Genomic DNA, 24,113 nt, shown 5'->3' on the forward strand with positions numbered 1-24,113 from the left:
CAGACAATTTATCTTGATTATTTCTTTCCAGGTACTCCAAACGAATGGTCTGAATCAATACTAATTATACCTGTAGTTCTGCTTGATAATGTAAAATCCATTTATTGTCTTTAAACAGCTTCCTATAAACCTTTCCTATGTGAATGTCTTATCTTTAGTAAGACAAATGATTGCTGATACTCAATACTGCTTTCAACCCGCAGTCTGTTAAACTTCACTGTAATGTGCGTTGACTTAGTGCATAGTAACATTATTAATGGCGCAGAAGCATGTTGAAACTTAATGCCAGCAATGCACAATCACATTCTAAACCCCTTTGAAGCTGCATTAATCAAGACTTATTTATATTAATACTGGATCAAATGACTATGTTGTAATTAACCCACACAGAATGATCTACCGACCTTCAGATTACCGTAATGTCGGCTTGTTCAGCTCGTTGTTTTGGTTTTACGACCATGCAGCTTTAATACTTTGGGTGACTCTCACCGCTCTCATCAACCTCGTAGTGTTGTTTTTAGCTAAAACACTCTCTGCTGGTTAACAGACTGGAGCACTTAGCATCTAGTCTCGCATTGCCAGACCTTCCTCCACAGCGCTGCGGAGGAGGGTCTGGCTAGTCTACACAGCATTCCGGGATGGAAGAAAAACGTGCTCTGGTTTATTGGCATTTCTTTAAACCAATTACAATCCGTCTTGGCCGTTGCTGAGCACCGCACGGAGCCTCGGTGCTGCTGCAAAATAGCCTCGGGAAGGAACTTGTTTTGGTGGAACGTGTACGTTCAAAAGTTGTTTTAGTCGTGCAACAGAAAACTCAGATTGGACAGATAGTCTAGCTAGCTGTCTGCATTTACCCTGCAGAGATCTGAGGAGCGGTTAACCATAGTCCTCAGAAATCCACCGGAGTTTAGAATTACAACACAAAGAAAGTGGAAGTTACCGGACATCGGGCCATAAAGAGGGACATCCGGCGGAATTTCCGGCAGCACGGGAGCAATCCCGGAAGTTTAACGTCATGGATATAGACTACTTATCAGCTAAACAGACAAATCTTTCTTTTTGGAGTTGGTGGAGACCAAAAACAGAGAGTAAACATTGAGCTTAATCAGGTGTGCAGGCACAAAAAGAATGCTAATGTTGCTCCATGTTTGCGGGATGTGTAAGTAGGCAACATGTTCACCATATCAACCCTATAAGGTGATGTTATGTCAATGTTGTGCTAACAGCTTATCCCAAAGTGACCAAAACAGCAACGAATACAGGTTTAAAAGCATGAAAATAACAACTTATTTTACTGAATTATTTACTAGAAATTAATCTGCAGATTTTTTTTTTCATTACTTTTTCTTCTGACTAATCATTTCATCTATAACACGTCTAGAAATAGTGAGAATTTAAGATCTAGAGTTTAAGGTGACAAAAGTCCAAAAGATTTTTAATATCACATACGTAAGACAGACAAGCTGCAAAGCCTGGAGCTGGAACTAGGAAATGTTCTGCTTAAATTTGGACTTCTGTAAAACAATAATTCTATTTTCATTTTCTGTATGTACACTTATGGATGTTTTTGTATGTGGTACCAGATATCCATATCATGTTTTTATTCATACAATACCCTACTTAAGTGCCATGCACCGTGAATCTCTCTGTTTTTCCTTCCTCTTAAACATTACCAGACAGCTGCATCACTTTTCTCTCAAACTATTATTTCTGCATCTGCCCATCTGTCATCTCTTGTTTTTTGCTCTCAGTTGAACCTTTCTCCCCATCTGTCTCCCCCTCGCCTCTGTCACGGTTATGTGCAGCTTGTATGGCTCAATCACATTTCTTGCCTATCTTTTTGATTTGTGGATATGAGTCTGGAACTGTATTTGGCTCCATGAAGTGGACAAATCCCATTTAAAGGTCCAAGTATGTGAGACTTGGTCGTATTTATGTACTGGATGCAGTGGCTTTGACCTCTGCACCTGATGCAGTGACTTGTTGCATTGCTGTGGTATAGGTTTTCATGCTGTTGTTGTTTGTGAGGTGATCACATGTCAAGTAAATACTTCAAAGATAAAGGATGCTTACTTTTCTAGCTATCTGTCTTGCTGCAGCCCCGGTCCACAGCAGTACATAGTTTATCTTGGGTGTCAGTAATCCTGTCTGCTTCTGACTGACTATGGATCAACGGAAGTACATTGCCTGACAAGCTTTGTCGGCTTCACAGCAAGAACAACCTCCGAGCTAGCGAGCTAATGTTACACACTGAAAATGGCAAGTTTTGACGAAAAGTTGAATCACGCAATAAGGCAGGCCTGCTTGGTTCTTTGGGTGAATGATTGTAAAGATTTACAAACATGTTTACGGCATTTATATCCAGGGCTTTAAATTGACACACGCCAACCCGTCAAATGCTGGTAAAAATGTACTTTGGCTAGTATAACATTGTAAAGTTACGAGCCAATTTGGCCGGTGATGAATGAAGCGAATCGTTTGTTTAAATCGTTTGTTTAAAACGATCCAACAAGTCAGTGTTTACAGATTGGTCTGTTTTCCAGCAAGAAATTTGGACGGTTTGGGGTGTGTTGCGCTTGTAAATGAATGGTACTGTGCTAGACAAACCAGAGAAGCTGAAATTAAGTATTCAAGTTAGTTAGGAAAAGTAAATGTAAATGTTTATTTATCTACCAACCATCAACCCAAACACATATTTTTAAAGAAACATGATTGCTTAAATGCATTCAGCACGGCACTCATAATCTGTTTTAGTATCCCTGGAGATAAAAATTGGCTAGTGCAAAATCTGATTGGCTGGTTACTTTAAAAATGTATTAGCCATGTTGGCTGGTGTTTACAAAAATTAATTCAAAGCCCTGTTTATATCTAACGGGGATGTTTAGGGATCGATTGGAGAGGTTGACTATGGATGCCGTACACACTGGCAAGAGCATATTGTTATTGTAGTTAAGAGCAAATTACGTTTAACCATGTATCCAGCTAATTTAAATAGCTCACGTTATTGAATTATGTGAACAGTTGACTTAATTTAATATTATATGTGGCGTATTCTTTTGCGGGATGCAAATGTTCCACCAAAACAAGTTCCTTCCCGAGACCATTTTGCAGAGCCACCGTCGAAGCGTTCGGGAATTCGGAAGCGTTGGGATACTATCCCAGAATGTATCTGTGATGTAGCAATATCTTCCTCCCCAGCACTGTGGAGATAGGGGTGGTAATGGGAGACTAGTAATGCACTGACTATGAATTAGTACCTCATACAACCCCACTTCAAAATATCCAAACTGTGTTGTTCTCTGCTGTTTCCAAGGTAAAGAGCAAAAACATTAATCCAAACCAAAAAAATTAAAAAAATCTTTATGACTAGATGAAAGTTACTAGATAAGTAAGAAAACATGAAAAACTAATGCTATGTTTACACGTGGCCAGCTATTTTCATAAACGGACATTTCAACCTCTCTGTAATAACATCGTGCACAGCTGTCAGTTTTGTTCAGTTTGTTTAGGTGTATCCGTGTATATATGCCGTCAATGTCGTCAAGAGCATGCCAAACCTGTAGGTGGCAGTGTAACGAGAAGCTCAAGCCCACGGTAGCCAATCAGAATCCCGAAAATAGCAACGAATCACTTCCTCTCTCTTCTCTTCCTCACTTCTTCGGCTGCTTAAGCTTATGCAAAGCCGGTCTACGGAAAGCTGTTCCACTCCCTATTCAGCCCCGTTGTACCGAATTTGGTTGCAGTTCCACCAGAGTTCCACTAGGGGTGATCGCGGTCCATAGCAAAATGAATGGGACTCTATGGAGCTAGACGGCTAAATGTGTCTCTTTCGCCTGATTGTTGTTGAGAAACGTCAGATTTGATTTTAGTTTTTGCAAGTTCAACATGGGTTATAGGTCGAAAGTTGAATGAACGAGTACTTATGTACTTTTGATTTCTTACAGGGTGAGTCGTTGTTGCCCATAACACGCTAGCATTCAGCTAATGAATGCTGATTGGTCAGTGAAGGTCTGATTACGATCGGAGATCCCCCTTGACGGCATCTAAAGCAGAGCCAGAATGTCAGAGTGAATATTTCGGCGTGGTCTTTAAAACATTAGCAAACCTCTTTCTAGCATGTGTATTGACAGGGAGAGCCTTACCTGTTAGCTGTGTTGTCGATGCCTCGAGAGAACAAAGGAAGCGACTCAGAGCTTGCCGTAAAGCAGTATCTCTGGCCTTATATGTGTATGACGTCATTGACATTTTAAAATGCTTTTTAGAACAAAAAAACGACTTCGAACACCAAGCAGTGTGTATTTTCTTAGCCTCCCCTTTCGAATGCAACATTCAAATTACTAGACAAAACATTATGTCCTGAGAAAAGTGGATTTTGAGGGGTATAACTCCATTGAGCCCCATTCATTCTGCACTGGCCTGTGAGCGCCCCCTATATGGAACTCTGGTGGTACTGCAACCAGTTCAGAAGCCGGAAGTAACGAGGGAGTGGAACTTCTTCCTATATTAGAAATCCTTTGGCTTAAGCGTTTGTCTCAGTTTACATGCAAACGTGCAAACAAAGTTTTCCCACATTTCCACTCTGGCCGGAGTTTTTAGAAAGAATCGTTTTCAGAGGCGAATTCTCCATTTGGGTGAAAATGAAGGGCACAAATGAACAATTTCAAAATAACCATGTACGTGTAAACGGGATAAAATTCATCAGTAACTCCCAATCGGCTGTTATTCATATTCATATGGTTCCCTGCCTCTCCTAATTGTCCAACCAGTTTAAAATTCACAGGGTTCTGCCTCCTGCTTCACTTCAGCCAATCAAGTACACCTGTTGCTTTAACTCCCGCCAACACAAGAGCCAATCACCGATCACCATCACCTTTATGTACCTGCTACTGCACACAAACATTTACCTCTGACACCGGCGCACCGCGGCACAGAACTCGTTCTGGCGTTGTCTGATGTTAGAAAATCTCTCCTGCACATGAACAATAAGCCTTTACATAAACGTCTCTGAATTACATTAATGTTCAGAAAAGCAGCCTACCACAGAGATAAGAGAAGAGGAAGCTAATGTGATCTCGTCATGTTTCCTGTTGTCTTAATACATCCATGCTTCTCTACTGTAAAGAAGTATGCATGCAAAAGACAGAGGTGATTACTCTACATGTTTTGACGTTTGAAGCCTTCCCACTGGACAGAAAAAAGTTACCCTGGTAAGAATTGTCTACATGCTTTAATCAAACTTTCTCTCTTGATATTTACATACAGACAGAAAGCTAGCGTGCATGTTGTTTTGGCTGTGTTCACCGCGAGGTTCAATGAGGAAGCTGCTTGTTGTTGAACTCCAGTCTGTGGTTACACTACCCTACTACTTATTTACGACATGTATTTACCCTGTAAGACAAATTCACTTCTCTTGAAGTCGTGCTCTTCTTTAGTATCTATTAGTATTGCACAAAGTCACATGTGCTTAACAGTAAAACAAACCGTGAATTATAAAATAGCTCAAATAAATAAGAAAATAAAAAAGATCTTGTATATATTCGTATTCGTATAAATTCGTTTTTAACTATATGTATCAGGATATTAGTATCAGTATTGTCAAGTCTAATTGCATCAGTAAGACGTATTTGAGTAGTTTTTTTAAATGTAAATGCACCAAGAAGGAATATTTTTTAACTCTAAATGCATCATAGAGCAGTGTTTTAACTGTAAATGCATCAAGAAGGAATATTTTTAACTCTAAATGCATCATAGAGCAGTGTTTTAACTGTAAATGCATCAAAAAGGAATATTTTTTTTTAACTCTAAATGCATCAAGAAGGAATATTATTTAACTGTAAATGCATAAAGGAGTAGTTTTTTAGTCTAAATGCATCAGTGTGGGTTATTTTTTTGAAGTATAAATGCATCAAGAAGGAATTTTATTTAACTGTAAATGCATACAGAGAGTATTTTTAAGTCCAAATATATCTAGAAGGAGTATTTGCTTTTGGCTGAGTTACTGCTGTGAGACGTATTGCATTTGGCAAATATGTGCCTGTGTGGCTTTTACTTTGCTCGTACTTAGAAAAGTATGTGAAGAAACCAAATGATCTGCAGTCTGTGTGTGGAAATATGTGTGCGATGATTTCTTCTGCCGGTGTGTGCATATTACCTAACATCTTGGATGCTAGGATTTACAATGAGCACCAAATGTGATGAGTAGGGGAGATGAAGATAAAGGCACAAAGTGTGTTACGTTGAAATGCTGACGATTTAGAGGGGGGAGAAGAAACGTGGGTGTGACTGGCTCATTTCCGACCCCCGGGCTCTGGAGCCATATCTCTGCTGGTTTAGGATCAGATCCCACCAACTCCTCTTCTCTGGTGTCACCTGCAGTCCATCTCACGGTTTCCTACTGGCTCAGATAGAAAGATACACGCAGAAGAGAGTACTGCTCATTTCTAGTTTTTACCACAACACAGTCAGGGAGGCGTACAAATCCTTTGTGGCACAATGAAAGTCAGTCTCGTTAAGGTAGGAGTCACTTTGTACAATTCTTTTTATTCAGAATTTTAGATTTTATAGGACAGCAATAGTAAAAGTTGAATGGACACTTTATTTATTAATGCTATTTCAATCTCCCAAATTCGATTCAGTGAATTTTCAGCGTTGCCCTGACAGGAGAACTTCTCCTATAACGTGGAAAAGTTGTAATTCATTTCAAAGTGTGCTGGTTTTCTGGGTGAACTTTCCACCCTATTTTTTGTAAACCTTTTCTTACAGAATTGATTACATACATCTGTTTTGATTGATCATTTGATGGTAAACTGCTCCATTGGCAGTTTTCGCTGTTGCTCTTTCTGGACTTTTTAGTGTTATCTGTTTTTAATATTGTTTTGTCTGTTGGACTGATTTTTTTTTAGTCTGCAACATTTGATTCTATTATTTTGTTCAGCCCCTCTTCTCATTTCTCAGTTTGTACATCTTCAATTCCTTTCCTCAAAACTAAGAAAAAAGAGGAGAGAGGAGTCGAGGCAACAGACATAAAACAAAATGAGACATCTCCGCTTCAGAGCTGTCATTTTAAAGTTAAGTCAATTAAATATGCCGTGTGGCACATCTGCCATGGTTTGTGTATTCCAGCTGTGTGTCACGCCTCTTTTATACATCACGGGTGTCAAAAAATGGTCCTTTCATAACACCTGGGAATATCAGGGACCACCCCCGTGATTACGTTGTTTATCCGACGTTTGTTAGCGTTTATGTGCTTCACTGTCTATGCGTGTTCTTCTTCTTCTGCTGTTGTATTGGCGTTTGGCATAGCAACTTATTTTTTTTCAATACAGTGTTTCCCACACATAGACTAATGTGTGGCGGTGTGCCGCACTAGCAACACCAGCTGCCACACATTGCGTTATTCTTTTTTTTTTTTTTAAACGCTATTTAAAACACGTTCTTCTGCATTTCCTTTCCCTGTTCTCCTCTGTCTATCTGTCACTTGTGTCTCGCTCACATACACACACACACACACACACACACACACACACACACACACACACACACACACACACACACACACACACACACACACACACACAAAGCAAACAAGCGATTGTACCTGCTCTAGAAAGTTAACTATTTGCAAGTTTGCGGTAAAATGCAGTTGGGTTGTCAAGGTCAATGTCAATATGTAGCAGCTGTGAATCAAATAAACGTATTATAAATACTGTTACGTCATTTTTTACTCTGGCTGAGTATTGAAAAGTATTTTCCGCGACTGAAAAAGGCACATGTTGAGGATGAGGACCAGCTAATTCCACTGAACAGTCCGACCAGTGGAATTAGTTATGTTATTAATTTGTTTACAATATTTTCAGGCTTCAACCAGTGAAAGACAGGGTCAGGGAGAGAAAGAGATAGATTCGTCAGGCATTGAAGTACAAGAGGAGGACAGCGTCCAACAGCGTGTCCTCCTCACTTTTTGATACTTGATTGTTACGACAACAAGAACATGAATGCGTTTTGTCAGCACCGTTACTAAAATAAAGAATAAAGAATGAAATGCAGCTGAACTGTCAACAAGTCCCATGAGGCTTTGACAGTTTGTGAGTGGCTAAGACTCGAGGGATATGTAGTTGTCGAATGCTAGCAAAATTTGGTTTTGTTATATTGGCCAAAATGACAAGTTGATTAATCTTACATCCAGTACAGTAGCAGATACCAATATCTACAGAAAAACACAGGAACTACTGTTTTACATTTCAGCATCATGTCAGACCGACCACTGTGCAAACGTTACTATTATCCTCACCAACGTAGCTTTGTGGACTTTTGACTACTAATAACCAAGTGAAAGATAAATCATTCATGGTAATTATGTTACCTGTCGAGAATAAATGTGGCTACATCTGCATCGTTCTTCAGATCTTTAAAATCCTGGAGCTCACGCCACCTCTGAAAAGCCACTCCAATATTCACCGGCTTTTTGGGAAACCTTTCTGCAGGGAGGGGGGAGGGGAGAACGCTCTTATATGCGTGTGCGTGCCTGAGCAGTGATTGACAGGCAGATAGACCCCCCCCCCCTGTGGCCCTGATTGGAAAAAAATCAACCGGGAGTGGTGGAATTTTGCCAATCGCACTACAGGCTGTAGGTGGTGCCAGAGGAGCTGGATTTTTTTTTTTTATATTACATAATTCATGTAGTTCTACTGGAACAAATATGACAGAAAGTTAGTTTTATAAGACTTACCTACTGCATCTTTAATGTTATCACCAGATGTACGTCATGAATTCTCATAAAAATGGCTATGAATTAAAAAAAAAAAAAAGTGTGCGATAGGATATGACTTTTAATATCATCCAGAATGAACTGGATGGTTGTTCATACTTTTACTGACTCGCGTTCAAACGTGTGGGTTTGATTTCCCGCTACGTTTTTATAAATCTCCACCAGGTTTTCCATAATTTCACATCTGCTGACAGACACAAAAATAGCACTTTTATTTTAACCTCTAACATTAATCCATTCTCTCCACTGCACTCTGGTGATACCTTCAAGGGTTCTTTGCATCTGGTGTGTGCCAGCAGTCGTCTGTGTGTCTGTGTGTCAGTGTGTGTCCGGTGTGTGTGTGTGGCTACAGTGGTTTGGGAGTCAGTGCCAGTGCCTTCAGGGTGTCCTCGTAAACAGTGTGTAATCTCCCATCAGTCGTGCTCACTCACAGTTATATAACCAGCTTTCAGTGGGTACTTCCAGCTGCAGGTCCACAAACTTCACTGCAGAAAATGAGTCCTATATGAATGAACTTGACTCAGAACAAAAGCGTCCAGTGAATTACTTTGTTCATCATTTTGTTGTTTCCTTCTTTCCTTCAATAATAACTGTTTTAACAGAGATAAAAACAGTGTAATTCAAGACACCAAATGAATTACTTACATTTGAAATAGTTTTGGCCCCAAAAGAATAATAACTAAATGATTTAAACTTTACCAAATACTTTCGATTTTGGTTTTCCCGTCCAGAAAAGCTTAAGTGACCCTCGATCATTATTGAAGCACACTGGTGCTGTGAGCTCTAAATATTGAGTTAGTCGGTTTTTCTGTGGGCCCTGTGGGCCCTACAGTCTACTCAGTGGTTAGAATGAAGAGGTTTAAGCTGTGATTTGTCAGTCCATAGTACAGTAGGTACACTGACACTGTAGGCCAGGTCAAGTTTATTTGCCATATGCAGTCGGTTCCACATAAAAAATGGGGTGCAAGAGCTCAAAACAACAACCTACAACAGAACAGACTGATCCGTGTAAAACAGTTAGAGTACAGCACACAATAGTATAAGGAGTATTGGTTAAGAAAAACAGAATTAAAAAGAAACCGACAAATGTCTACAAAAAGATAGGACGGAATCTCCTAAATCAGTTCATTTGGTTTTAACGTGCATGTGCAAAGATAACATCTATCTATCTGAATATTTGTGTCCATTTTTAGTATATTAAGTGTGATTTAGAAGTTATTTTGCATATCATGAGAAGGATATTCTGTACTCTGCGCAGATTGTTAAATCTCTTGACGTCAGTTTTTTTATTACTATCTTTATTCCAGATTGTTTTCTCAAAGATGATTTTCTCACCACATGGAGGAGAGAGGGATTAGTTAGTTAGCTGTGGGGATTCACAGCAGTGATGCTGCTTGCCATGTGGCAGCCTGACAGGGCAGAGGCTGTGGCAAGAAAAAGCATTTTATTTGTTGTGGTAGTTGTTGTGTTGCTGCAGGAGATGCCACTCACTGGTCACTGAACAGCTAATGGAAGTTGGGGATGGAGAGCAGAGGTAGAATATACGTATCATTCAAATACTACTTATGTGAAGTTTTAAGTAATGGTACCAGAGTACTTTCCTTTTTGGAGGCTTTCTACTATTTGTATTTGGTATGCTCCACGGAGATCCGCCCTACAAGCGTAAAATAGGACAGTCTTCTATTTATATTTTTTACGCGAGGCGTGTGTGACCCTTTTACACAGAAATGGATTTCTTTTAGATTAAACTACCGATATACAGGAAAATATTGGCAGTTTCATTTTGAGAGTTTCTGTTTGTCTTTCTTGTTTTCCCTCACCTGTGTCCTCTGATAACAGCTGACTGTAGATTGACGTTTTCACAGCGCTGTGCCGGCTCCAAAAACTGAAGAAACAACAACAATCCCAAAGCAAAAGCTCTCTGTCTCGCCTGTGACTCACACAACCCTACGGCGTGTGTGTGCGCCTCAGGTGTAGCCAGTTAAAACATACTTTCCGCGGCACATACGCTCCGCTAACGGTTTGCGTACCTTACTCAATGTAGCCAAAGTCTCCCAATATTGCCCCTATTTTCAACTGTTGTTAAAGTTTGTATTTGTGTGATGTGTAAATCAATATTGTTTTTCATTCATTTAAAAAAATGATGTTAAGTGTTTGGACACCCTCACAAATCTCCTCTCCCCCAATTAGGTATTGAATGTCGGGGCATTTTTCGAGGCAGTTTGGTTAGTGACTTAAAAGTATTGAATTCGTTACCCAGCCCTATTCAAAACACATCTTAAACAATACCTCTGACGACATTCGATATTGTTCTTATTGTGAACAAAACCAAATAACTAGAGTGGGTGTAACCAGAGCCTGACATATTTGCTTTCTCTGTGCCTTAGAGTGCCATTGTTGTCCAAAAACTATTAAAAACACTTCCAACTGTTCCTAAAAACACTGTTGCGCTGGGTGACATCTTCCTGTTATTAATAATATTGACTAATATTACATCACTTATGACCCAAGCCCCACTAGAGCACCAAATGTCTATTACTCCGCAACTGAAAATAGTCCCAACAAATGTAAGGCTGCAACTAACGGTTATTTTAATTTTCAATAATCTGTTGATTATTTTCTCGATTAATCGATTAGTTGTTCGATCCAGAAAATGGTGAAAAATGTCGATTAGTGTTTCCCAAAGCCCAAGATGACGTCCTCAAATATCTTGTTTTGTCCACAACTCAAAGATATTCAGTTTACTGTCACAGAGGAGTGAAGCAACTAGAAAATACTCGCATCTAAGAAACTGGAAACAGATAATTCTTTACTTCTTTTCATAAATAATAACACAAACCAATGAATCGCTTATCGAAATAGATGGCGATTACTTTAATAGTTGACAATAGGGCTGGGTATCGTTAAAAACATTTTGATACCGGTATCAATACTGTGACTTTTTTCGATACCAATTTTATAAAACAAAATTAAATTACAACATTACACCATTACGATATCTTTTTATTTATGTTTCAGCTCCTACTACGTGAGCCCCGTCTCTGTGCGTAACATAGAGTTTTTCCTGGGTGTTTCTACGATGTGTAACGTTAGACAGCCGATCACCAGCATTATTAAATCTTGGTATTCTATTTTACTCTCCTATTCTCTTATTTTGATTACTTTTATTTCATTATTTTATTTTCATCTTTCTACCGTTGTTATTTATTTTAATCTTTACTTCCCTTTAAGACCTTGCTCCGCCTCTAGTGCAAGTGTGGGTTTTGCTTGTTTTATGCTGGTTCATGATCATGTTTCAACACCTCATGCTTTGATTGCCTTTTACATTAAATCTGTGTATGCGTGCATGCGTGTCTGTGGTGGGGGTGAAATTGTCTGTTTTTATAATGTGAAGCACTTTGTGTTCCATGACCTTTTTGAAAAGTGCTATACAAATTAAGTTTGATTGATTGATAGATGCACGCTGCATGCTTATTGGCTCACTGAGTCTGATGAGTTTTACCCCTCAGGTATAGAAATTAGAATTGAATGACGTGGCATTTTTTTCGATACTCGATACTTTAGAGGCAATTCGGTCGGTGCCTAAAAAGTTTTCTCAAAGCTACAGTACCCATTCATTTGCATTTTGCTTAAGGTAAAAAATAAATCCACATCGTCACTACTTAAGTAGAAAGCAACGGGTTTGTGGCTGAGCGCCACAGAAAAGTCAGGAAGTATTGAGAGAAAAACGAAAGCCTTGTTGGTTTGTTGACAATAAGAAAAATATAGCTAACACCAGCGTTATCCTCTGAGCTTATAAGATGTACACATCTTTTAATTTCTATCTCTTCCTTTCTTTTACATCTGATCTTTTCACCTGACACTATCAGTCTTGTTCCTTCCTCCCTCCTCTAAAAGGTGAATGCATAACATTTTACTTGTAATGGGAGTAATGATCATTTAGTGCTTTGGGTCTGGAAAAATGGTATAGTTGTTGCTCCTGTAAAAGTGAAAGCTAAGTGATAAGAGCAGAGATACCAGCATGCAGAGGGGGGGATGTGGTTAAGAAGCTAGTTAATCAGTAGCCGAAGAGATGCTAATCATTCTTGGCTTCGAGAAGGACGGATAACATCTGTGTAGGGTTTTCTGTTCAGTTAAAACGCACTTTTGCATGTTTGTCGAGGTATGTGCGTGATTTCTGCATCTGTGTGTGGTGTCGACGGATCCCCGCTGTCCTGGGAAGACCTTTTCTTTGAATTATGACAGGAAAACCACAGGATTCCCACTTCTTAACCCTCAGTGTTTAGCCATGTAAATCTGAGGCGAAGAGCGGGAAGGAAAACAGTGGAAACATGGACGAGACTCTTTCCATCTTGTACTCTCTCCCGCCTCTCTCTCTCTCTCCTTTGCTCTGTCTTCGTGTTTATGTTGTGTGAAGTCTGTCAGAAATTCAGTCACAAGAGAGCCAGGCATACCTCTTTTTTTTTTTTTTTTTTTTTTCTTTGAAAAATTGAAGCTGTATTATTCTTGGCAAGTCTGTTGCCCCTAAATCTTCTTTACTCCCTCATGGGAAAAATGTGCAAAAAAGTGCAAAGCAAAGAGAGGCATTGTCATTCAGTCTGTCCACATGTATTCATCGTCCAGTGCATGTCAGCGTTTGGGACTTCATGATGGATCTCCTAACTAACATCTAACATCAGCGTCTGGCTGATTTACTGACTTGTGAGGCTGGAGGATCGTTCTCAACTCTTGGCTCACGCAGCAGACTGTCTCTGACATAACCTGAGATCTGGATGCTAGTTCAGCCACGTCACTTTCGGGGGATTTAGGTCACAAGTCGTCTATATCGACGACGTTTAATTTCCGGGATTATTCAGGTGCCACCGGAAATTCCGCCAGATGTCCCTAATTTTCAGCCGGATGTCCGTCCCCTTCCGCTTTCTTTGTGTTGACATTCTAAGCTCCGGTCGGTTTACGAGGACTATGGTTAACTGCTCCTCCGACAGCTAGCTAGACTATCTGTCTAATCAGAGTTTTCTGTTGTTGGCTACATCACAGATCCATTCCAGGATAGGAGAAACAAAAACGCTCTGGAATGTTTGCATTTCTCTAAACCATTCACAATCGTCTTGGGCGGCGCTAGGCGCTGGATGCAGCATCGCCGGCTTTGCAAAACAGCCTCGGGAAGGAACTTGTTTTGGTGGAACATTTGCACCCGGCAAAAGAAAATGGCACAAAAAACATCCCAGTTAGAAAGTAAATGCCGTAAACACATTATAAATCTTTACAATCATTTACCGAAAGAATCAAGCAGGCCTACCTTGTTGCTTGATGCACATTATCTTCAAAACATGCCATTTTCAGCATGTGGCTTGCTAGCTGGAAGTTTGTTGTTGTTGTTTCCCGTAGCGAAGGGATTTTGACAAGAGCAACACCCAGAGCGGAAGGTGAGGAGCGTGGTCTCATTAGGATCAACATTTAAAACCCTTGGTTTCCTCCTTTTTTAAATGTTTATTTTATATAAATGTATATTCTTTGTTTGAGGGCTAAAATCTAAAGAGATGTCAGTGCACAATGACTTTTGGCAAAGGTTGATAAAAGTTTCTGACACAAATCCTTTGCAGGAATCATGTTTTATTTTCTATTTCTGATAGAATGGAGTTACCTTGAAAATCAAATAATATAAGAACATTACTGGATTCCACTCTGTGATGTCATGTTTTTAAATCCCCCCCCTTCATGCTGTGCTTACTAACCTCTAGTGTGAGCAGTTTTTCTGGGTTTTAAGAGGATTTGCCCCGGCCTCAGTCATTTCAAGTTAATGTTATCTGTCCATAAGATCCACTTGGTAATGTGACTGAGTTAGTTACACAAGCAACAGGCAACTTGTCAAAGATGAGGAGGGAATGAGAGTGGAGCTTTACAGGAGGTTATTCTAAGAGACGGGATAAAGAGTTGATTTCAACCAATGTGTGGTTGTCTCTAAAGGTACTTTGGGAAATGTAGTAAAATCACTAAGTTGAATTAGATAAAGCAAAGAAAAACATATTACATTGTGAGTTCAAGATATCACACAACAGTTATTACATGTCCCTGTTGGTTCGGGGGATGTCTGAGACAGCAGAGCTGAACCTTCAAAGCCCTGGTTGGCATTTTCCACTCTTCCTGTCTTTTCCCTCTAGAGGAATCCCCGTCCGCCCCAAAATGGTGCCCACATCCCAACGCGGCTTTCAGCCTGAGATGGATGGCCGTGTCCGGTGCTTGGCAGGGTCAGAGCTGTCGCCACCGTGACGCTTCCTTTTATCTTTTTGACTGTGGTTACTTTAGTTCACTTTGTAATGCAGCCTGCATTTTCCAAAACCTGATCTCACAGAAGTATGTTAAATGACCATGACCTCTGAACGCGGCGTTACGTGGCGCTATAAGTTATATTTCAATATGTACAGTAGTTAGGACTTGCTTTGCGTTGTGAATTAAGTTTGTTTTTGACGCGGTCTACCTTTTTACTAGGGCTAGATCCCAATATTCGAATATTCGTTCGATGGGTAGGTATTCCTTTCTCAATTGTGGGATTCGAATATTTGTTTTTATGAGAGAGAAAAAACGTGCATGCAGGCTGAAATTTACTGTGGTGTTTTGTCGGTATTAAGCCACTAGCTGCTGGCTAATTTATGCAACGCTATGTCGTCCATCTCAGCCAAGAACGGAGATATTTTGAGTTACAAGGGAGCAGTCTGACTTTGTAGAGGTCTGTGTGGTTATACTGTATTAGCCTGGTGTTGTTTTCATGCGATTTAATAAAGTTAGGTCTTCATCCATTTTCTTTCTGTAATAACTGTTTTTTTTTTCAGTCACTTTGGCGCAGCAGAAACACTGACATATCTGACATATCGTCATGTTTTAAGTTGATATGGCAAACTTGTCATATCAAATCCCCCCCCCCCCACCCCCAAGGCTGCTTGTTTTTCCTCTTCTCTTTCTGCTTTTTGCTTCCTCTCCTCCACTTCTCCTCGGGTTTATATCGCTGTCGCAATACATAAAATGAACTCGGAAAAAGCACGCTGGATCAAAGGAGAGAGTAAATTCCGTCTGACAGAAATGGAATGTATCGCTGTATGCTGTCATGCTCCAGTCCATCTCCACAACAAACGTATGTCGCACGGCCACGCGAGCAGATGGTGATTACATCATCTCCATCTCGCCTCGGTCCTCTGGGAGGTGAAAAGGAGAGAAGAAGAACAAACCAACCTGCGGCTGATTAATGGCTCAGCTTCATGTTAACATGCTGGTTCATTCTCAGTTTTTCTTCCACACTACATCATTCCAGTTAGGTCCTCCACAGCGGTAGGTGTTTGTACATTTGTTTTTCAGTGAGTTCGTACAGACACAAGCTCTCAATAATCATCCTGAAGTGAGACATTCTTCCTGTAATCTGATTTAAAACTAAATAGAAAAATGCATGCTGAAGAATGTCCGCGTTGCTTCTGTAAGATAGTTTAGCATTTCATTTGTATCATTATCTGATAAAATGGTTCAAATAGCATTTAACTTTGTGACCCTCCGGTTATGAATCAGGTGCTTTGTGTCCTTGTCAGGGTTGTATAACATCGCATCTATCTTTACGCTTTGCTGGCAAAATGCTACAGCAGAAATAATGTGCTCATCTGTAAAGGGTTGCTTCAACCGGGAGGTCAGAGGTCACAGTTTAGCCAAACTACAGAAGCGTCATTTGGCTGGGCCTCATTTCCCCAAAAGCATCATGACTGAAGACTCGATAAAAATGATTGTAGGTTAGCCTCTGACAAACTCGGAGAAGGCTAAGAGCATCTTGAAAAGCTGCAGATTCTGCAGGATAAACCCAAACTTAGGGCTGGGTATCGTAATTTAAATATTTTCGATACCGGTATCGATACCAAAACTGTGACTTTGATACCGGTTCCTGAGTGATACGGTTTTTGATACCAATTTTATAAAATCCATTTTAACAAAAAGAAATGACAATACACATACGGCTCAAATCTTTTTATTTATTTGTCAGCTCCTACTACGTGAGCCCCGTCTCTGTGAGTAACGTAGAGTTTTTCCTGGGTGTTTCTACGATGTGTAACGTCAGACAGCCAATCACAGACATTATTAGATCTTGGTAGAAGCATGCTGCGTGCTTATTGGCTCACTGACTGATGAGATTTACTCCTTAGGTATTGAAATTGAGTATTGAATGATGGGGCATTTTTTGATACTCAATGCTTTAGAGTGACAGGCTGCGGCTGGAAATCGGAAGAAGGATAGGAAATAGTTTTAACACGACTTTTTAAAATCGACATCCACCGGGCCAAAATGCTTATGTTATCAATAGTTAGCTGGTTCTGGTTTCCTAACTGCGTCGCAAGTTATAGGAGCTTAGCTGGGAGCTTCATGGAGACAGCTAAAGTTGACGTTAGCTGCCCTACAGCTGTCAGAGTTAGCTTTGCCTTCATATATTACCTTCTGACAGCTGTATTCTCAGTAACGTGACAATCTGCAAGAAACAGGTTGCTTTTAAATCACTAAAATAGTAGTGGCAGCACCGTTTGGCTTAGTTATCAATGCCGTTAGCATCGTGGCTAACACTATTGTTACTTGGTTTATGACAAATCGTTTCACTTTTTTGGGCATTTTAGGCCTTTATTTGACAGGACAGCTGAAGACACGAAAGGGGAGAGAGAGGGGGAATGACATGCAGCAAAGGGCCGCAGGTCGGAGTGGAACCCGGGCATGCTGCGTCAAGGAGCAAACCTCCATATATGGGCTTGAGACTTTACCTCACACAGTATTATGTAAAAAGAGAGGCTGCCGTCATCACAGTCTAAACCCTAATACAATTTCCTCTTTCAGCAGGAAGTAATTGAAACGTTGCTGCGTTCTCGCCGCCACAGCAGCAAACAACCGGGTAGAGAAAATAAGAGAGGAGGATGTTTTGAGGAGGGTGGAAGCTTTCAGACAGTGATGGTGGTGATGAGCATGATGATGGGTGTGGATGTGAACGTCCTGTTTAGAGAAGATGGAGAGAGAGAGAGAGAGAGAGACTTGTCATCGATATCCTCGCTGGAATCTTGTTTCCTCTGTTGGCATTGGCATTTCCCCTTCTCCTTTTCCCAAAATCATCTGGGAAACAAACAGAGAGGGAGACACCAAAAGATGATGGGAGGAAATACAGTAGTAATATGTAACGTGGTTATATTTTAAGAAGTTGGGTGGTAGAGGAAGAGAGACACACAAGAAGGAAGAGGGTGAAATTGTGAAAATCTTTATCTATAAAAAAAAATAATAATATCTAAATGCAGATGGCGCCACCCATCTGTAAAAAGTATCGTGAGAGTTATAAATACTGTGAAACTATTGCACTATATCTGTTAAATGTGAGGCTTATTGCCTTAAACAACAGACATAAGGCATCCATGTTTGCTCTGTTGCATATTTAGTGCCAAGTTGTTGTAGTTTCCCTAAAATGTATTTTTTATTTTTTATTTTGGAGGCATTATTAGCGCCACACCCACCCTGGAGCACCCACCCTGGAGGGGCTTATCTGTTATGTTCCCAGGGTGCTATGTTCCCTGGCAAGCGTATCTCTTGCTGAGAACTCTTGCTGAGAACTTAAAACCATTTGAAAGGTCTCCTTCATGTGTCATATTAAAAGATATCGAGCTGTCAAGCATTGGACCCTGGGAACAGATACGCTGGTGTGATGCATTTTTATCAGAATCCGAATTGACTTTATTGTCATTGTAAGTACATACAAAAAAATGAAAAGTGCTACTCTAATGGTGCAAACATAAAAACACACACACTAAACTAAGATCATAGAGCAGAGAATGGGAAGATGGTTAAAGGATTAAGGGGTAGGCTTCTTTCCTGCTCCCATGTTTTTACTTCTCAGTGTTACCTTAATGTCACTCACCATCATTTGATTTCTCCAACCAGTTGATGATTTAAACTGACAGCCTCTCAGTCCACCATTGGACAGTCTTAAGTGTCACACAAGGGCCACAATGCATTGTCTGTCTTCCCCTTCAAAGGCCAACACTGTTAGTGCCAAAACGTGTCAAAGTTCCTTTTTAAAAAAACAGGGAAATCCTATATTCTTATGATTTATATTAGGTCAAATATAGTATCAGATATTATCACCTCTCCTTCAACAACTCTCAGGTATCTGTTGATCTCCCTATGTCATGGTAAATGGAGTCATAGGACATAACATCTCCCTATTTAGAAACCATTAACTCCTTACCTCGTATCGCTTTGTGCTCCCGACTATCTACCCATAAAGGACTCTGTGACCTGTCCAGTCTGTCTGTCTGAGTAGCTATTAGATGAGTTACATAAAATCTGCGCACTTTGAGCCATAAGCCATAAAATGATATCCCAAGACTTTTTTTGTCAGCCACATAAATGATTACTTGGCACCAAACGTGAAACATGGAAATCCAGATAACAAGAGAGTGAATGCAGTTCTGGTTTATACTGGCTCTTTATTTATTTGCACAGTGAGAGTGTTTTTGTCCATGCTTGATGATGCATTACACAGTGCAATACTTGGCTGGATGCTTAGTCACGTAGCAGCATGAGAAAAGTGATCCAGGTAACTTTATAGCCAAGAAACCACATTTACTGCTGCCCAAGGTGTGTTTTGCTACTAGATACATCTGTGTGTGGGTGTGTGTTCATCAATAATTGTTTCCTTCATGCGTCAAATCCAGAGCTGAGAAATAAACCCTTGTGTAGCTTTAAAAAAAAAAAAAACTCCTGTAATATTATGTTAACTCAACTCTGTTGTTCTTTATTCCTTAGAAGTTTACATTTTGGTAGTTTTATTCAGATTAGTCAGAAAGCAAAATATTGATAACTATCACAATTTGTATTGTTCTGTGCATTTATTCCCTGCTCTCGCCCATGTTTAATGAGTGAATCATTTTGTCTTGTAGTACACAATTTAGACTGAAGGTGGCGGTGTAGCCAAGGAAGTGCTGTGTGTGTGTGTGTGTGTGTGTGTGTGTGTGTGTGTGTGTGTGTGTGTGTGTGTGTGTGTGTGTGTGTGTGTGTGTGTGTGTGTGTGTGTGTGTGTGTGTGTGTGTGTGTGTGTGTGTGTGTGTGTGTGTGTGTGTGTGTGCGTGTGCGCGTGCGCGTGCTGTGCCTGTTCATCATCCATCCTGTTTTTATGCAGATAGTCGGAGTCAGCACACAACGTTTGAGGACATCAGATACACAGCCATGTAATGTCACTCGTGAGTTTTAACCTGGAAATGTATGGAGGCGATACAGGAAGTGAGGAGGATCAAAAGATGATAGCGAGAAGCTGGATGACACACCGACCGGAGTGTAATATCCATGAGATCAATGGAAAAAAAACAGGCCAGGGTGTCCAAGGTCAAGACTATTTCTACTGTTATAAGCACATTTCTGCATTATGCAACAGCAGACGATCGTTTATACGGAGACTGCTCGTCCTATCAGTGGTGGAAGAAGTACTCAGAACTTTTACTTAAGTAAAAGTAGAAATATACCAATACTTTGTCAGTTTTAATATTCGTTTAATATGTCACTCTTACTTTTTTATTACAGATATGTCTCAAAACACTGATGCACATCCAGCGTCCAGTTGAGATTTTAACTGGTAGTCATGGCAGAAATGAAAATGAGTTTAGCGCCCAAAGAAAAGAAAAAAAGTATAGTATTATACCAAAGAAATTATTCTAGTTCCACACAGGAGCATGGCCATTATTGCTGCCCAATGACACACATTTGATCACCGCACAGCTATAACCAGAAAATGGTCAACAACAGCAATTTAAAAGAAAGATGATGCTTTAAATTCTCTTCTCTTTGCTACTGAGTTATAGTTTATTTGTAGTTATTCCCCTGTGCAGAAACTTACCGTCCAGCCTTATAAGATAATCAGGGTCATGAAATGTGAACTCAGCTATTTTATCTGCTGTTGTTTTGGGCCCCACAGCTGGAGCGCTGACAGACAATTTCCAGGCATGTTTAATGTGTACACACACACACACACACACACACACACACACACACACACACACACACACACACACACACACACACACACACACACACACACACTGGCTCTGCACAGCTGTTGAAAGGAATCAGAATTGCAGGTTGGAATTTTCCTGCAGGATTTTCAATTTGTCAATTTAATGATTTAAATAGCAACAAAAACTAGGGCATTTTTGTAGGATTAATATAATAATTTGGGGAAAATGAAAAAACGTCTCAAGTAAATAAAAGTGTGGATTAATTAATAACACTTGAAACAGACTTGCATTAAATATGAGTATGATGATTATATGAATACATTTTACTATAATGGTGGAGCTGTGAGTAAGAAGCAGCTTGTAAAAGAATATTTTCCTAGTAGATATATGCACCGCAGGTATCACTAGTTGTGTTGGAAATGAGAGAAGAAATAGAAAATGCTCCTGAGGCAGAACTCCTCCTCTTTTTCCTCCTTTCTTCTCCAATTAAACATAATTTTCTCCCCTTAGGTCTCCTCCTTTCATCTGCCGCTCTCCTGTCAGTTCTTTTTATAGAGCTTTTATCCCGTTTAAATCCTCCTCCCGCTCACATTCCCTCCCTCTCTCTCTCCTTACCTCTCAGTTCCTTTTGCTTTGCTTTTTCTTCCCTCCTTTCCTTTATTCTCTTCCTCTATTCCCTCTTTTTCTCCCAACCTCCCTCTCTTACTTCATTGTCAACCTCCTACCTTTGTCTCCTTTCTTACTTGCCTCCTTTCCCTCCCAGCCTTTTTACATTAACATTATTCCTTCCCTCCTTAACCCATTTCTCTTACCACCCAGCCTCCTTTTCTCCAGTTTTACCGCTTTGTCTCCTTATTGCCCTTCTTTCTCCCTTCCTTATTTTCTCCCTTCCTAACTCCTATCATTCTGACTTACATCCTTCTCCCTTGTGTTTACTCCTTCTTTTCTTCCTCCCGTCCTGCTTTTTCTCTTATACCTCCTTCTTTCTTCCTTCTCTGCTTCCCACCTTCCTTTTCTTGCTCCCTACATACCTCCTTCCTTCCTATTGCTCCCTCTTATACCTCCTTCTGCCCTTTCGTTTATCATTTTCAGCTTCTCAAATTTTCTCACTTCCTACCACCTTCTCTCCCATTTAAAGGTGCAATATGTAATACTGACAGCTAGTGTTTAAAATAGTTCCTGCAGTACAAATTCAAAATACTGAGTCATCTACCCGACCCCCTCCTCCCCAGGCTTGAAGTTCACAGAGGTTGCCAGGCTGAGACAGCCCAGCGAAATAGCTAACGTTAGATGCTGGCTATATTGACAGTCATAAAAGCCCATCACGCAGAGCTCTGTAGCAAACTGGCAGACACACCTTTTCGGCTTAGAATTACGGTAGGAACCGCTTAAAACACGGGTGGTGATGGCGCAGTGGATATGACATGTTCCTTTGGCGTGGGAGACCCGGGTTCGATTCCCACTGCCATACATCAACCAATGTGTCCCTGAGCAAGACACTTAACCCCTAGTTGCTCCAGAGGCTTGCAACCTCTGACATAAATAGCAAAATGTAAGTCGCTTTGGATAAAAGCGTCGGCTAAATGACATGTAATGTAACACAACAACCTCGCCGTCCTCTCCACCCGACAGATGGACACACTTCCTAGGTTTAGAATTACGGTAGGAACCGCTAAAAATAACACTACCTTGCACCACCAACACACAGGCCAAAACACAAACAGGCATTCTGTCACGGAACGAAAATTTCAAAAGGAGAAAATACTGGCATTAGCATTGTTCCCTCCTTAATGTCTTAACTCCCTCTTGCTCTCTTCACTTCTTCCTTCACTCTTCCTTCACCTTGTTCCTGTTTCCTCCTCCTATCCCACTTCCCCTCCCTCCCTCCTTTCGCTCCTCCCCTCTCTCTTGTGTTATGTTCTCAGCTCCTGCAAGTCGAATCAGAATGCGCCGCTCCTCCTCTCCTCTCTCACTTCTCCCTCCCCCTCTTTCTCTCTCACTCACTCGCTCACTTGCTACTTTACCTCCGAGCTGCTGGTCGACTCATCCGGCTCAGTGCTCAGAGATGCATTTGAGTGTCTGAACAAAGTCTGGATAAACAGGTGCCAGAACCGATTGTAAGGGATTTTAATTGAGAGAAAGTGACACCCCAATACAGGTACTGTGTGTGTGTGTGTGTGTGTGTGTGTGTGTGTGTGTGTGTGTTTGTTTTAAGTGAACTTGAGCATCTCAGAGGCTATTTGCTGCTGTGTGATCTTCATACTTAAATTTGCAAAAGTTGATGAATGATTCAACTTAGGTTATACTTTAGTGACTAGTGACATAAAATGACGCAAAATCTCAGTGAATGTTTGAGTCAAATGTTACATATATTTAAATAAAACACAAAAGAAAACCTCTCAACAATTGAAGATATATTTTTTAAGTTATAAGACTTGTTTGTCGGAGAATCTGTCCTGCTTTTCCCCAATAGTCTTATCTTGTATAAAAAAAAAAAAGAGTAGTAGTAGTCTGGCTGCAGCAGATGCCTTTTTAAAGCTCATGGCACTCTGGGGAGCTCTGTTGGCTAAAATTAGGCAGGTGCACAACTTTGTAAACACCATTAATTCATTCTTTAAAAAGATGGTAAACCAGGTTACTTAATTAATCCCCCCCAAATGAGGTCAAGCTTTTAATTTAAACACAATAAGGAGTCTTGGATCTCACACTTCTCAAATGTCACATATTTCGCCTAAACATGTAGTTTTATAAGAGTTGCTTAAGGATTAAAGGGGGTTTACACGAACTGAAAGTAGACCAGAATATTTGTGGCATGTGAAAAAAGTTGAACGAATCTTCAAATTTAGTCCCGCTTTCTTGCTTTCCTTTTTAGTAGGTTTTCATTATGCAGCGTTAATCGATACATACACACACAATTACACGTACATAAACTCGTCATTCTACTTATCTGCGTCTATTATTATTCTTGTACTGACCTGCCATTGAATTCCAGACAGCAGAGTCTGTGTGATCCCTGAAAACTGTGTGTGTGGGGGGGGAAGCAGGGGGAAAGCATGCCACTTTAGTCACTAAGGAGTGACACAGTCTGCTGTGTTGACGCAATACCTGTTTCTTTAAGTCTTTAGTGTTGCCAAGGAGCCTGTTAGTGTCGCCTGCGTGTGTGTGTGTGTGTGTGTGTGTGTGTGTGTGTGTGTGTGTGTGTGTGTGTGTGTGTGTGTGTGTGTGTGTGTGTGTGTGTGTGTGTGTGTGTGTGTGTGTGTGTGTGTGTGTGTGTGTGTGTGTGTGTGTGTGTGTGTGTGTGTGTGTGTGTTTGCCTTCTCGCCAGTGTCTACGTATAT

At 40.5% G+C, this 24,113-nt stretch overlaps 1 protein-coding gene across 3 annotated transcripts in view; it reads left to right on the top strand.

The window, feature by feature from the left end:
* Positions 1 to 24,113, top strand: part of arhgap36 (Rho GTPase activating protein 36) — a 64,673-nt gene that overhangs the window by 1,364 nt on the left and 39,196 nt on the right. The window contains exon 1 of one of the 3 annotated variants that reach the window (XM_039821617.1): positions 5,097 to 5,207. The exons of 1 other annotated variant lie outside the window; for it this stretch is intronic. The gene's annotated coding sequence lies outside the window, so the exon portion shown is untranslated. Of the gene's footprint in view, positions 1 to 5,096; positions 5,208 to 22,738; positions 22,934 to 24,113 lie in introns of those variants that run through there. One more of the 3 variants, XM_039821616.1, reaches the window with a different exon arrangement.

This window comes from Perca fluviatilis, chromosome 14 (assembly GCF_010015445.1).
Source record: "Perca fluviatilis chromosome 14, GENO_Pfluv_1.0, whole genome shotgun sequence".
Taxonomy (NCBI): Eukaryota; Metazoa; Chordata; class Actinopteri; order Perciformes; family Percidae; genus Perca; species Perca fluviatilis.